Source organism: Gopherus flavomarginatus, chromosome 3 (genome assembly GCF_025201925.1).
Source record: "Gopherus flavomarginatus isolate rGopFla2 chromosome 3, rGopFla2.mat.asm, whole genome shotgun sequence".
NCBI classification, from domain to species: domain Eukaryota; kingdom Metazoa; phylum Chordata; order Testudines; family Testudinidae; genus Gopherus; species Gopherus flavomarginatus.
The window spans coordinates 223,210,396-223,223,137 of NC_066619.1; positions in this window are offsets into that span (position 1 = coordinate 223,210,396).

Below are 12,742 nucleotides of genomic sequence, written 5' to 3' on the forward strand. Positions count from 1 at the left end.
TGCTTGTACTTCATATCATACAGCACAGGCACTGGAACAATCTCACTAGTCCAGGGGTAGGCAACCTATGGCATGCGTGCTGAAGGCAGCACACAAGCTGATCTGCAGTGGCACTCACACTGCCCAGGTCCTGGCCACCAGTCCGGGGGGCTCTGCATTTTATCTAATTTTAAATTAAGCTTCTTAAGTATTTTAAAACCTTATTTACTTTACATACAAACAGTTTAGTTATATATTATAGACTTATAGAAAGAGACCTTCTAAAAACGTTAATGTATTGCTGGAACACGAAACCTTAAATTAGAGTGAATAAATGAAGACTCGGCACACCACTTTTGAAAAGTTGCCGACTCTTGCACTAGTCTTTCAACCTGTCACTGGTAAGATGGGGCTCAACAATGCAGGAGTCTGCAAATTTGGTACTGTTGTCTGAAGTCAAAGTCTAAGTTCCCCTGCGCCAATTTCTCATCAGGCCTGTCTGAACTGGGCCTGGTTACTAGAGAAAACCATTTCTCTCATGAACCTCTGATTAATTTTTGCCATGCTATGTAGCAAGAAGAGAAAAAAAAATTCACATAGAAACCATTTCAAAATCCAAAACTTTTAGATGCAGGCCCACAAAAGGCAATGCACACACAGGCTGACTGACATCACAAAACAATAATGTGCTAATAAAAAGAACAAGAGTACTTGTGGCACCTTAGAGACTAAAATTTATTTCAGCATGAGCTTTCGTGAGCTACAGCTCACTTCTTCAGATGCATAGAATGGAACACACAGACAGGAGATATTTATACATACAGAGAACATGAAAAGGTGGGAAGTATGCATACCAACAGGAAGAGAGTGTAATCAATTGACATGAGCTATCATCAGCAGGAGAAAAAAAAACTTTTGAAGTGATAATTAAGATGACCCATAGAAGGTGTGAGGAGAACTTAACATAGGGAAATAGATTAAATTAGTGTAATGACCCAACCATTCCCAGTCTCTGTGCTAATGTTAGCCTGTGTGGGTTATTCTATTATCTACAGTGACACCCAGTGGTAATGAAGTAATGTTTCACATGCTGCCTTGTGATCTGCAGAAGAGTGCTCTCTGTGTAGCTTGAAAGTTTGTCTCAGAGCACAGAGACAGGGTGGGTGAGGCAATATCTTTTTCTGGACAAGACAGACAGGATACTCTGACAAGACAATTGTATGACCTATAATTATTAGTAGCATATCCTCTTCCCAAACGTATATGATATGATGGAACAAAATGTATGGTGTGATTTTAAAAACACCTTATTGTTACTCAAGTATCAGAGGGGTAGCCTTGTTAGTCTGGATCTGTAAAAGCAGCAAAGAGTCCTGCGGCACCTTATAGACTAACAGATGTATTGGAGCATGAGCTTTCGTGGGTGAAGTGGGTATTCACCCACGAAAGCTCATGCTCCAATACATCTGTTAGTCTATAAGGTGCCACAGGACTCTTTGCTGCTTATTGTTACTGTTTCACAGATTTTTTAATCGTTTCTGTTGATGATTTGTTAAACCCAGACAATCTGCTCAGCATTGTACCAAACACAAAATGAAGATAGTTTGAAAATGAAGAGCTGACAGTGCAAAGGAGCAAACCTACCCATCAGCCAGGGTGCTGAGGACCTAAATATCTAACTTTATTTTTGGATTTTTTATTTACAGCATGTTTTCTCTAAAATTACCTAATTTTTAAAATAATCACAATAAATAAGAGAAGGGAAAGGGATGGCTGTGGGAACACCAGGTAACATAACAGAGCAAGTTTTCAAAAGTGGTTTTTAAAAGTGTGCTTGCAATTTTTATTTGCTTATTTGGGAGGGACAGGGTTAGTTTAAGAGAAAAGAACACCATTAAAATGTGAAGGTAATGGCACAAAGGAACATTCACAGGGGAATGGAATGTTAATGGCCAATGAAGATGTCATGAAAATCTATGGGGCAGGACTTGGAAAATTGCACCTGTACAAAGTGTGAATTACTAACCTATAGTATTACCAAGGGACCTGGCTATAACTGTAACCATCACATACGAGAAAGAAATATAAGGCTTATGAGAGCTTATATAAGCATATAAGGCTAAAGCTTGTAATTGGGCCAATTCTCCTCTCAGTTACATATGTATGACACTATTGACTTGAATGGTGTTGGGCAGGTATGACGGAGAGCAGAATGTTGCCCTTCATTTAAAGAGTAACCTAAAGTATCTTGGTAACTGAGAATGAACCTTGAAACAGAGAGCATGTTTAGGGCCCTGGACTGTCATTGACCAGTTAAACCATGACAATATTATAGAATAATCTTGGTAGCTTTCCATTTTTCAAACATTTGCTGTATCTTCTCCCATAGAGCAAATATAACTTTCTTTCACCATTCTAAATCTCATGAGGAGGTCTACCTTTACTTTGATTTTCTTTTGGTTTATTTCATAAGATTTGAAAGGGGCATGGAGTCATTTTCCTTTTCCCCATTCTTTTAGAATAATAATCCAGTTTCATTATTTATCTGTAATTAGGACTTCAGTGTCACAACTCCTGTGAGTGAAGATTGCAGGATGCTACTGTAATAACAATAATAAATATAATTACTATTTACATAGGGCTTTTCATCCAAAATATTACAGCATTGTACCATAGAGAACATTATCCTGCCATTTTACAGATGAGGAAACGGAGGCACAGAGCAGTGACGTGACTTGTCCTGGATCACACCACGTTAGTGTTAGGAACAGAGCTCAAATTTCCTGACTCCTCGCTTTAGCCTTTAAGCCCAAACCTTTGATCCCAGTGGCAAGCCCAAGTGGCGGGGCTGTATGCACTGGTAATGTGTGCACGGCTGGAGAGGAAGGATTCCTCCTTCCAGCACAGGGAGCCATTTTGTGACCACTGTAACTGGATGGCTGCAATAGTCCTGCAGTCAGAGCGCATGAAAAATGGCTGGTGGGTCCATGTAACTGGAGATCCAGTGAGGTCCTCTCTCAGTCCCTCCTCCACCACTTTTCATCATTGGAACTGCACTGGTTCTGCTGGGTCAGGACCTACCACAGCTGAACATGGCCCTTATTTTATACAGCACTTTGAAAATGTAAAGCATTATAAGTGCTAAGTCTTATTGCTGTTTACTGGCTAATAATGTGGATTTATAAGGTTGCCATTTCTATTTTTTTCCCATCTTTGACACGTCCAGATTCTCACCGCTGCTAAAAACAGCTCAGCAAGTTAAGATTTTAGAGGTACGATACAGGAAATACTTTTATAAATCCAGGAGTAGAACTGTACAGTCACTCCTCTTCACTCTGGAATGTTGCAAAGTAAGTCCTGATTCTCATTTACACCAATACAAGATCAGAATTGGGCCCATAAGCCACAGGGATGAGGATCTTCTTTATTATAAAAACTGAGGGTCCTGTACAATAAGAACCATCTACTTGTACTTCTGAGTTTAAGAAATACATTATAGAATACCTAAGTAATTTTGAAACCGTTTTTAACCTTTCCTCAGTGTCTAAAGCACATAACTATTACAGATCATGTCTCTTGTATTTTAGTGCTGTGTATGAAGTGAATCCCATGCTGCCTGTGATTCAACACTTACCTGCCTCTCTTGGGATCCACCTCACCCTTTCTGCTGTGTTAGATACATCTAACAAGGGCTACTCTTGATAGATATGTTAAAGACAAATATATCTGCAGTACAGTTAGGCTTCTGCTTCAGTTTATATTTATGCTTTAATAAAAAAATTTCAAGATTGGAACATCACTTGGTATCACAATGGCCAAAGGCATATTTTACTTTTTCTCCCTTGCTTTTCTTTAAAAGGCAGGTGATGACACTGGTAGCAAGAGCTGAATTATCTGTACTCTCCAAGGGACTGAACTTCTGCCCCACCACAGAACTTGACACCATACTAATATGTGGAAAACTAGAATTCTTTCACAACAGTTATACCACCACTCGCACTACCACATCTGCACCGACAGTCATAACAGGAGGTTATTTACCTGTAACTGGAGGTTCTTTGAGATGTGGGCTCCCTATCTGTATTCCAGATGTGGGTGCACACACTGCCACGTGCCTGAGTCCGGGAAGTATTTTTTAGCAGTGTCCGTTGACCTGTAAGTGCATAGTGAGTCTCCTTGTGCTTGCAGTCGAGGGTATAAGAGGAAGTGAATACCTCTGCAGTCTCCCTCTTACCATAATGGAATACAATCTGAAGCAGAGGGGATGAAGTGTGGGTAGTGGAATACCAACAGAGACCACACACCTCGAAGAACCTCCAGTTACAGGTAAGTGACTGCCTCCTCCTCTTTGGGTGACGGTCCCTATATGTATTCCACATGGGGGTGAATTGCAAGCAGTTATCAGCACGGAAGTGGGTGTGAGGATGCCAATGGAAGTGAGATCTGCAGTACGGTCTGGCCCCGGCGGCATCTATAGCCGCTGTTTGTGCGATAGCATAGTGCGTCATTAACCAGTGGACTTCCGCCAGAAACTCTGCAATATTAACAATCTCCCTTGAAACACCATCCGTCTCACCATGAATGTCACCTCTCTAAATACCAACATCCATCACAATGATGGCATCGCCGTCTGTCTCAAATATCTACAAGACAATGGACAACACTCAGATATCTACCCCAAGCACATTGCTAAACTCATCCATTGCATCCTCACTCATAACAATTTTACATTCAACAACAAACACTTTGTCCAAACTATGGGAACAACTATGGCAGTAGGATGGCTCCCAATATGCAACCTCTTCATGAGCCACCTGCAGGAAGAATTTCTGGACAAATGCACCATCAAACTAATGATATATCTCAGATACATCGATATTTTCATCCTCTGGACAGATGACCTAAACTCCCTCATAGATTTACTCTAAAACTTCAACCATCATCACCCACCTATTAATCTCTCTCTAGAACACTCCTGCACTAGCATCAACTTCCGGGACACCAAAATCAGTGTCAGCAATGGACCTTTACAGACAACTATATACAAGAAGCCCATCAATCACCACACTTACCTTCACAAATCCAGTAAACCAATCCAAACACACCAATAAATCAGTTACACACATCCAGGCACTCAGAAACAAAAGCATATGCTTTGAGAAGAAAATCGGTGATAAACATTTTAAACACACTTAAAACCACCTTCATCAAACAAGGACACACCATGACAGAAATAGAAAGCATCATGGAATGGACCACCCAAATACCTCTGAGAGAACCTGCTTCAATACAGAAACAAACAACCCTCTGGTTGCAAACCCAAAGTTGTCATGAACCACCTCATACTGGAGCCCAGACAGAGTATCATTAAACAACAGGGAGGATAAATATCAATGATTCAAAAATAAATAAATAAATACATAGGATTTTTTTTATTTAAATCAGATTTTTTTTTGATAAAACGCTTATTGAGGAAAAAAACCTATCTAAAGATAGTTTTAATTAAGATACCTTATAGCTCAAAGATATCTCATCATGGAATAGTGTTTATAAATTCTAATTCTATAGTATGAGACAATATATTCATGTAATGTTTAAGAAAAGTTTTGTAAACGAGTTCCAATAGTTCATGGATTAGAGACCCAATCTTATAGGGTTCCAGGGGTTTCTGTATAGATTATTTAGGTTAATCTATCTATCTACCCAATGGGACTCAGTGCTCAGTCTAGAAGATGCCATCAGAGATGCCTAGTTTTGCAGTTCTCAAACTTTGCGGATTTTGTCTCCAGAGATAACATGCTTGTTAGCAGCAAAAATGTTTTTAAATAAATATACAGAGGTGAGATAACAGACCTCAACCCTATTGTCCCTCTGCAAATTTGTGTACACAGACTCAATCCCTTACCTCTCTCTAAAGGTGCAAAGTTTCACAAAGTTCAATGAATAGAAGATTATTGGGGGCAGAATAGATCTGGACTAGGAGAAGAAGTCTGGAGATAAATGTGAGAAGGAAGGGACAGGCAGTAGAAACAAAAAGTGAAACTGTTTGAGCAGCATATTCCAGAAGTCTTGAGGTCCTTCTGATTTGAGATCTACCATACCATTCTCTCACTAGAAGGGAAAACCTGTAATGGCAGCAGGCTGTAAAAGAGACCCAGTTTGGGAATATTTTAATGAAGTTCCTCTACCTGTGGGTAAAATGCAAATAGTGCAACAAAGAAATGCAAGGCTTGGTTACCCAAATGAAACAACATCATGAGAAGTGTTGAGGAAGCTGCGCTGAAGATGAAAAAAAGGAACATGTCTGAACATGCAGGATCTTCAGGTTAGTAAACTTTTTTATTTCATACTTCTTTCTTAAGGACTGCCTGTCTTCCTTCTGGACTATTCTTGAATTCTCATGTTTGAGCAAAAAATACAATTGTTACTGTATGGTACTATCATTTTAGATGCAGTTGATATAAAAATTAATACAGTAACTCCTCACTTAATGTTGTAGTTATGTTCCTGAAAAATGCAACTTTACACAAAACAATGTTAAGCTAATCCAATTTCCCCGTAAGAATTAATGTAAATGAGTGGGTTAGGTTCCACAGAAATTTTTTTCAACAAGACTATATATTTTTTATATATGTGTATACATGTAACCATGTGGACTCACCCCCACGGTGCCCCCTGCTGGTTCCTTCAAGGAATTAGCTCGATTCCAGCCACGGAGCACCCTCTGCAGGCCGGTGATCCACCTGTCCTCTGCTGGCCCCGGGCCCCTCCCCGGACCTCGCTACCCCTTTAACTGGGTCTCCCCCCCTCCCAGGGGAAGCCCACTCCACTATCCCCACTTTGCCTCAGTATTGGCTACTGCCCAGTCATTGTCTAGCCCCACACCCTGGGGCAGACTGCAGTATTAGCCACTCATCATAGGCAAAGGGGGTTTGGCCTGGTTGCCTTTACCCACCCTCCAGCTGCCCCTCTGCAAGCCCAGTACCTTGGAGGCCTAGAACTAGGCCCTACAGCCTGGGGAGTTGCTGGCCTAGGGCTTCCCAGCTCCTAAGGCTTTTCCCCCAGCACTGCCTTCCTTTAGGTCCCCTGGGTGAGTCCCTGAGCAGCCAGGCCCCTCTGTCTGTCTCTCTCTCTCTCTCTCTGACTGGAGAGAGAGAGAGAGAGAGAGAGAGACTCTTTCTCCTTCTGGCTCAGTTTGGGGCATGGCCCCCAGCTGCAGCCACTCCTCCAATCAGCCCAGCTTAAAGGCTGCTTTCTCCAGCCCCAGCCCCTTCCCCTGGGCTGTTTTTAACCCCTTCCGGGCAGGAGCAAAGATCCACTCTGCTACAATACACACACACACACTAAGTTTTAAACAAACAATTTAATACTGGTACACAGCGATGAGGATTGTGAAGATTGGTTGAGGTGGAAGAGTCAGAAGGTGGGATATTTCCCTTACTGCTAAATGATGAACTACCAATTGGCTGAGCCCTCAAGGGTTAACTCTCTCTCTCTCTCTCCACAAGGCAGCAGGAATGGGGGGAGATATGTGCATTTCCCTTAAGTACACTTCCTTGTTAATTAGATTAGCTTGCTAAGATGCAGCTGCTGCAAGCTCCCTCTGTCCTGAGTCCTGGTCTGTCCCCACTGCTCTATGGAAGATGGGGTAAACAGGGCGCAGCAGGGGGGAGGGGAACACCCTGACATTAGTCCCCCTCTTCCTTTTCTCCCCCCCCCCAACAACAAGCAGGAGCCTTGGGGAGCAGCTCCAAGGCAGAGGGCAGGAGCAGCACTTGGCAGTGGGGGAAGGGACACAGCTGAACTGCAGGCAGCTGCTGCACAGGGAATTTAGGGGAGGGGGGAGATCATAGGGGGCTGCCAGTCCACCCTGGTTCCAAGCCACCACCAGCTAGCTGTAACGGGCTGCTCTTCCTGCAAATAGCAGACAAAGCAGGCAGCTGCCAAAGATGTTAGAAGGGACCATTACACAACTTTAAATGAGTATGTTCCCTAATTGATCGGCAACATAACAATGAAACAATGTTAACAAGGACGACTTTAAGTGAGGAGTTACTGTAGCTGAAATAAGCAAATCTTCCTTTTATAATTTCTCCTTTAATGTAGTACTGAGTGTCAGTGAATGCACTGAGTAATACTAAATGAGCAGTATGGTGGTAATAATTAAATAACTGCATTGACTTATTTTGTTTAGGAGAATCCATCCTGAACATACAGGATTCTGAAGCCTATCCACACCTTCCAGATCACTATCATTTTCTACAGTTTCAGAATTATCTGCCAGTGACAGTGTTTCAGTCACATCATGTATATCACATAGCCACAGTATATCATCTGTAGCAAAAAGAAAAATTTCCATCATCCAGAAACAATCATAGAGAAGTTTGTGATAAGAACCAGCAGATTACAAAAAGAGGTAATTGATGAAAAAATTGCCCAGTTTGTTTATGCAACAAACTCTCCTTTCAGTATGATTGAGAACCACACTTCATTAACATGGTTCAGTCATTAAGACCAGGGTACAGTCCACCCAACAGAACAGATGTTGCAGGCAAATTGCTGGATAAAGTGCATGAAAGAGAAATTGAGCCGTGTGCAAAATGTCTAGAGGGTAAAATTGTTAACCTGAGTCTGGATGCGTGGAGCAATGTCCACAATGATCCTGTTGTATGTGCTTGTGTGAGAACAGAAGAAGGGAATGTCTTCCTTACAGAAACAAGTGATACATCAGGAAATGCACACACAGTAGAATACTTACAAGAAGTAGCAGTAAAAGCTGTAACAAACTGAAAAATAATTCAAATGTCTGTATAGCAGGGCAGTCACCCTGCTCCGGCCCTGAAGGGGTTAAAACAGCCCTGGGAAAGAGCTGCCCCAGGGAGCCAATAGGGTAGGCTGATTGGGAAGGCAGCCACAGCTGGGGCCATGCCCAAGTAGGAGGCAGCTGGTCCAGTCTCTCTCTAGCAGTGGAGAGAGAAGAACCTAGCTGCCAGGGAGCAGGGTACTAGAGGAAGAGCAGTGCTGAAGAAAGAGGAGCTGGGGAGCTCCAGCCTGGCAACTCCCCAGGCTGCAAGCCTTGTGCAAGGCCTAAAGAAGGTACTGGGGCTGCAGAGGTACAGTCTGGGGTTAGGTAGAGGCAACTGGTCCAAACCCCCTTGCCGATGATGAGTGACCAGGACAGACAGTTTTCCCCAGTGAGCAGGGGCTAGATGATGACTGGCAGTAACCACTGAAGTGAGGTGGGGATAGAGGGTTGGGGGTTCCCCTGGGAGGGGAGACCCAGACTGTGGGTTACTGCTGAGGGCAGAACCCAGAGGAAAAGGGGCACTGGGGTCTGGGAGGGACATGAGGGCCCTAGGGCAGGCAAGACACCAGCCTGCAGAGGGTGCTCCGGGCTGGACAAAAGCTAATTCCCAGGATAACTAGCAGGAGGCGCCATGCTGGTGAGTCTCACTTCGCAGCTTGGTCACAGACAATGCTGCAAATGTATCCAAAATGAGAAGAAATTATTCAGAAGAGGGTCCTAAGCTAATAACATACGGTTGCAGTGCTCATTTGATGCACCTCCTAGCCAAAGACTTCAGTGTTCCAGAAATAAAGGCTAATGTTGTTGAAATTGCAAAATACTTCAGCAACAACCACTTTGCAGCAGCTGCTCTGAAAAATGTGGGAGGAACCAAGCTAACTCTCCCACAAGACGTGCAATGGAACTCAGTAGTGGACTGTTTTGAGCACTACATCAAGAACTGGCTTAATCTGATGACAGTTTGTGAACAAAATCGTGAAAAAATAGATGGCACTGTCACAGTCAAAGTTCTCAACATTGGGCTTAAGAGAAATGTTGAACACCTGCTGAGTACCTTGAAGCCTATTTCTGTAGCCTTGAACATAATGCAGGGAAATAGCTGTTTTATTGCTGACGCTTTTGAGATTTGGAAGGGACTGAGTGAGATCTTAAAAAGCAAAATGTGCAATGATAGAATTAAATTACAAACATTAAAAGAACAAATGGGACAAGCACTATCTCCAACTCATTTTCTTGCAAATATTCTCAATACTCTGTACCAGTGTCAAACCTTAACTGCTGAAGAAGAGTTGGCTATGACGTGGACATCCAGCAATCATACTTCCATAATGCCAACTATAATGAACTTCAGAGCTAAGGGTGAAGCATTCAAGAAATATATATGTTTGCTGATGATGTTTTAAAGAAAGTCACACCAGTGAACTGATGGAAGTCACTTAAGCACTTGGATTCAGAGACTATTTAAGAGAGAATCTCACTTTTAACAGCAGTAGCTGCTTCTGATGCTGTAGAAAGAATATTTTCTTCCTTTGAGCTAATTCATTCCAAATTGAGAAATTGTTTGGGACCTGAAAAAGCAGGAAAGCTTGTTTTTCTTTTCCAGATTATGAACAAACAGGAAAATGAAGGTGAAGATGACCAAGTAAGCCACAGAAGCCAATATTTTAAGTTTCTCATGTTGACCTGGCTGACAAGTTGATTTAATGTTTTTTTTAAATCTTTCATTTAACCATTTTAGTTAATTTTAACAAAAACAAACCTGATCTTTAAAAACTTGAATGTTTAACTAAATTAAAAAAATCATACGCTTGTTTTGTTAAAATATTATGTTTGCTGTTAAAGAAAAAAAATCCAGAATACAGGTTATTGTTTTAGTTAAATAAAACAATTTAAAATGTCTGTCTGGTGATATTCTAATATAGCATGGCAAGAATAAAGACACTGGATTTATGGCTTATTAAAAGCAATCTGTAACCCATCTCCCCTTTTTGTCTTATGACTGAGGGGGTGTTAATGGGCCACTTTACCTTGAATAGTCTTTTAGAATGTGTTTTAACTACTTATGCTAAACAATCTATTCCACTTCATACTTAGTTGTGATGCTCTGAGTACCTTTTCCCAGACCTGAAGAACTCTGTGTAGCTTGAAAACCTGTCTCTTTCACAACACAAGTTGGTTCAGTAACAATAAGTTATCTAAGTAGGAAGTAATTTAGTTATTTAACTGCTTGAACCAACTGGGAACCTGATACCAGGATCCAAAACTCCCTGTCCCTTTCCACTAGGGAAACCATGACTGGAATCTCAGAGGGCCTAATACAAGATATGAAGCAGCTCCTGACACACATACAAAATAGGAGCTAAGAGCCCACTGCAAGATCAGAGCCAGAGTTTCTGTCCCCAAGAGAGGAAGCTATACTCAGTGAAAGAACCTACACACCAGAACCATTATCCTGCTAGTTAAGAGAAGTTTAAGGAGCATTCCAAGTTACTTTGGGCTAGATTCATAAAGGGACTTAGGCACCTAAGGAGGCAGGTAAGTACCTAATTCCAACATTTAGGCACCACTGGCATTCATAAAACCCTGCTCAGCTGTGACTTAATCCTCAATAGGGTCCTAAGTTTCTACCGGTACTGTCCCATAGGTGCTAAGTTTCTACCAGTGGGTACATGCAAAACTGTCTTAGTGCTGATACTGCCACGCAGTGTAACACAGGCCTCATTTCCTACAAGATTCTCAAACCCCACTAGTCTCATGGGTGGGACCCAATCTGGTTTGTGTGATCTGGGCCTGCCTAAATTACACAGGACAGCTGGTGCTGAGAATTTTTGGCACTGGCTGCCCATCCTATTATAGCCATTAGCCCAGTGGTTAGGGCACCTGCCTACTATGTAGGATACCCAAGTTTGAGACCTCACATACCTGATTTGGAACAGGGACTTGAACCAGGTCTCTCATTGCTCAGGTGGCCACCCACTCAGCTTGCTGGCTTCTGTGACTCCCTTTCTTAGGCACCTAACTTGGGGGCTAGGAATTTCACTGAGTGATGGCACTGCAATCCCTAAATTCCCTTAGGTAGGAATCTAGCTCTTCCTACCTAAAACTTTCATTGACATAAACTTTACCAAATATTCCATGCTGATTTCTAAGGAGTAAGACGGAACAGGGCACTGATCCCCATTTCTCTGGAGGGCTCCATGTGCTTCATTCTTATTAGCATTAAAAGTGAGTTACTCACATACACTAAAAAAACAAAACAAACGAGCTACTCACTCAGACTAAATTAAAGCAGTAAGCCCTATCTCAACAGAAATCAGTAAATCTTCCAAAATACATCAAAGAACAGACTGTTCCAAAATAAAAGCATTGTTCTGTGATTTGTATGTCTGTGTGGCACATGATCTTTATTTTTGCACTATCCAATTCCTTTCAAGCAGAGCTCTTAGGTAATTCCATCCCATTAGTTAAGGCTCTACTCCTTCACTTAGATGAATTATTAATACCATGCCACAGGAAAAGTTTAACTTTTCAGTACGCCAATCATCATTCTATTACAAGTAAGTGAGCTAGTTTACAACCACTTAACAAATGAAAAACTAGGACATGTATCTTGCCTGGGGGCCAGTAGGTAAATGTGGAAGAATTCTGGAAGCATTAGTGTGAGCCAGAAGCCATCAGCTCCCCCCTTCCTGGATAACATGTACTGTGATCCCTTGCTTGAATTTTGAAATGTTATCAAAAAACATACAACCAAGTTGGTCTGGTTTATTCTTTTCAAACTCAGTTATGAGTCTGTTTTGTCCTCAGGGTTCATCTACACTGCAGCTGCAGTGGGGTAGGGCAAGAGAGGAAGGGAAGGGTTATTTGCAGCTCATGTAGACTTACCTGCACTAGCTGTACTAATGAGGATATGGCAGCACTGGCTGCACAAGCCAGTCTGATTTCCCTGAATAAATA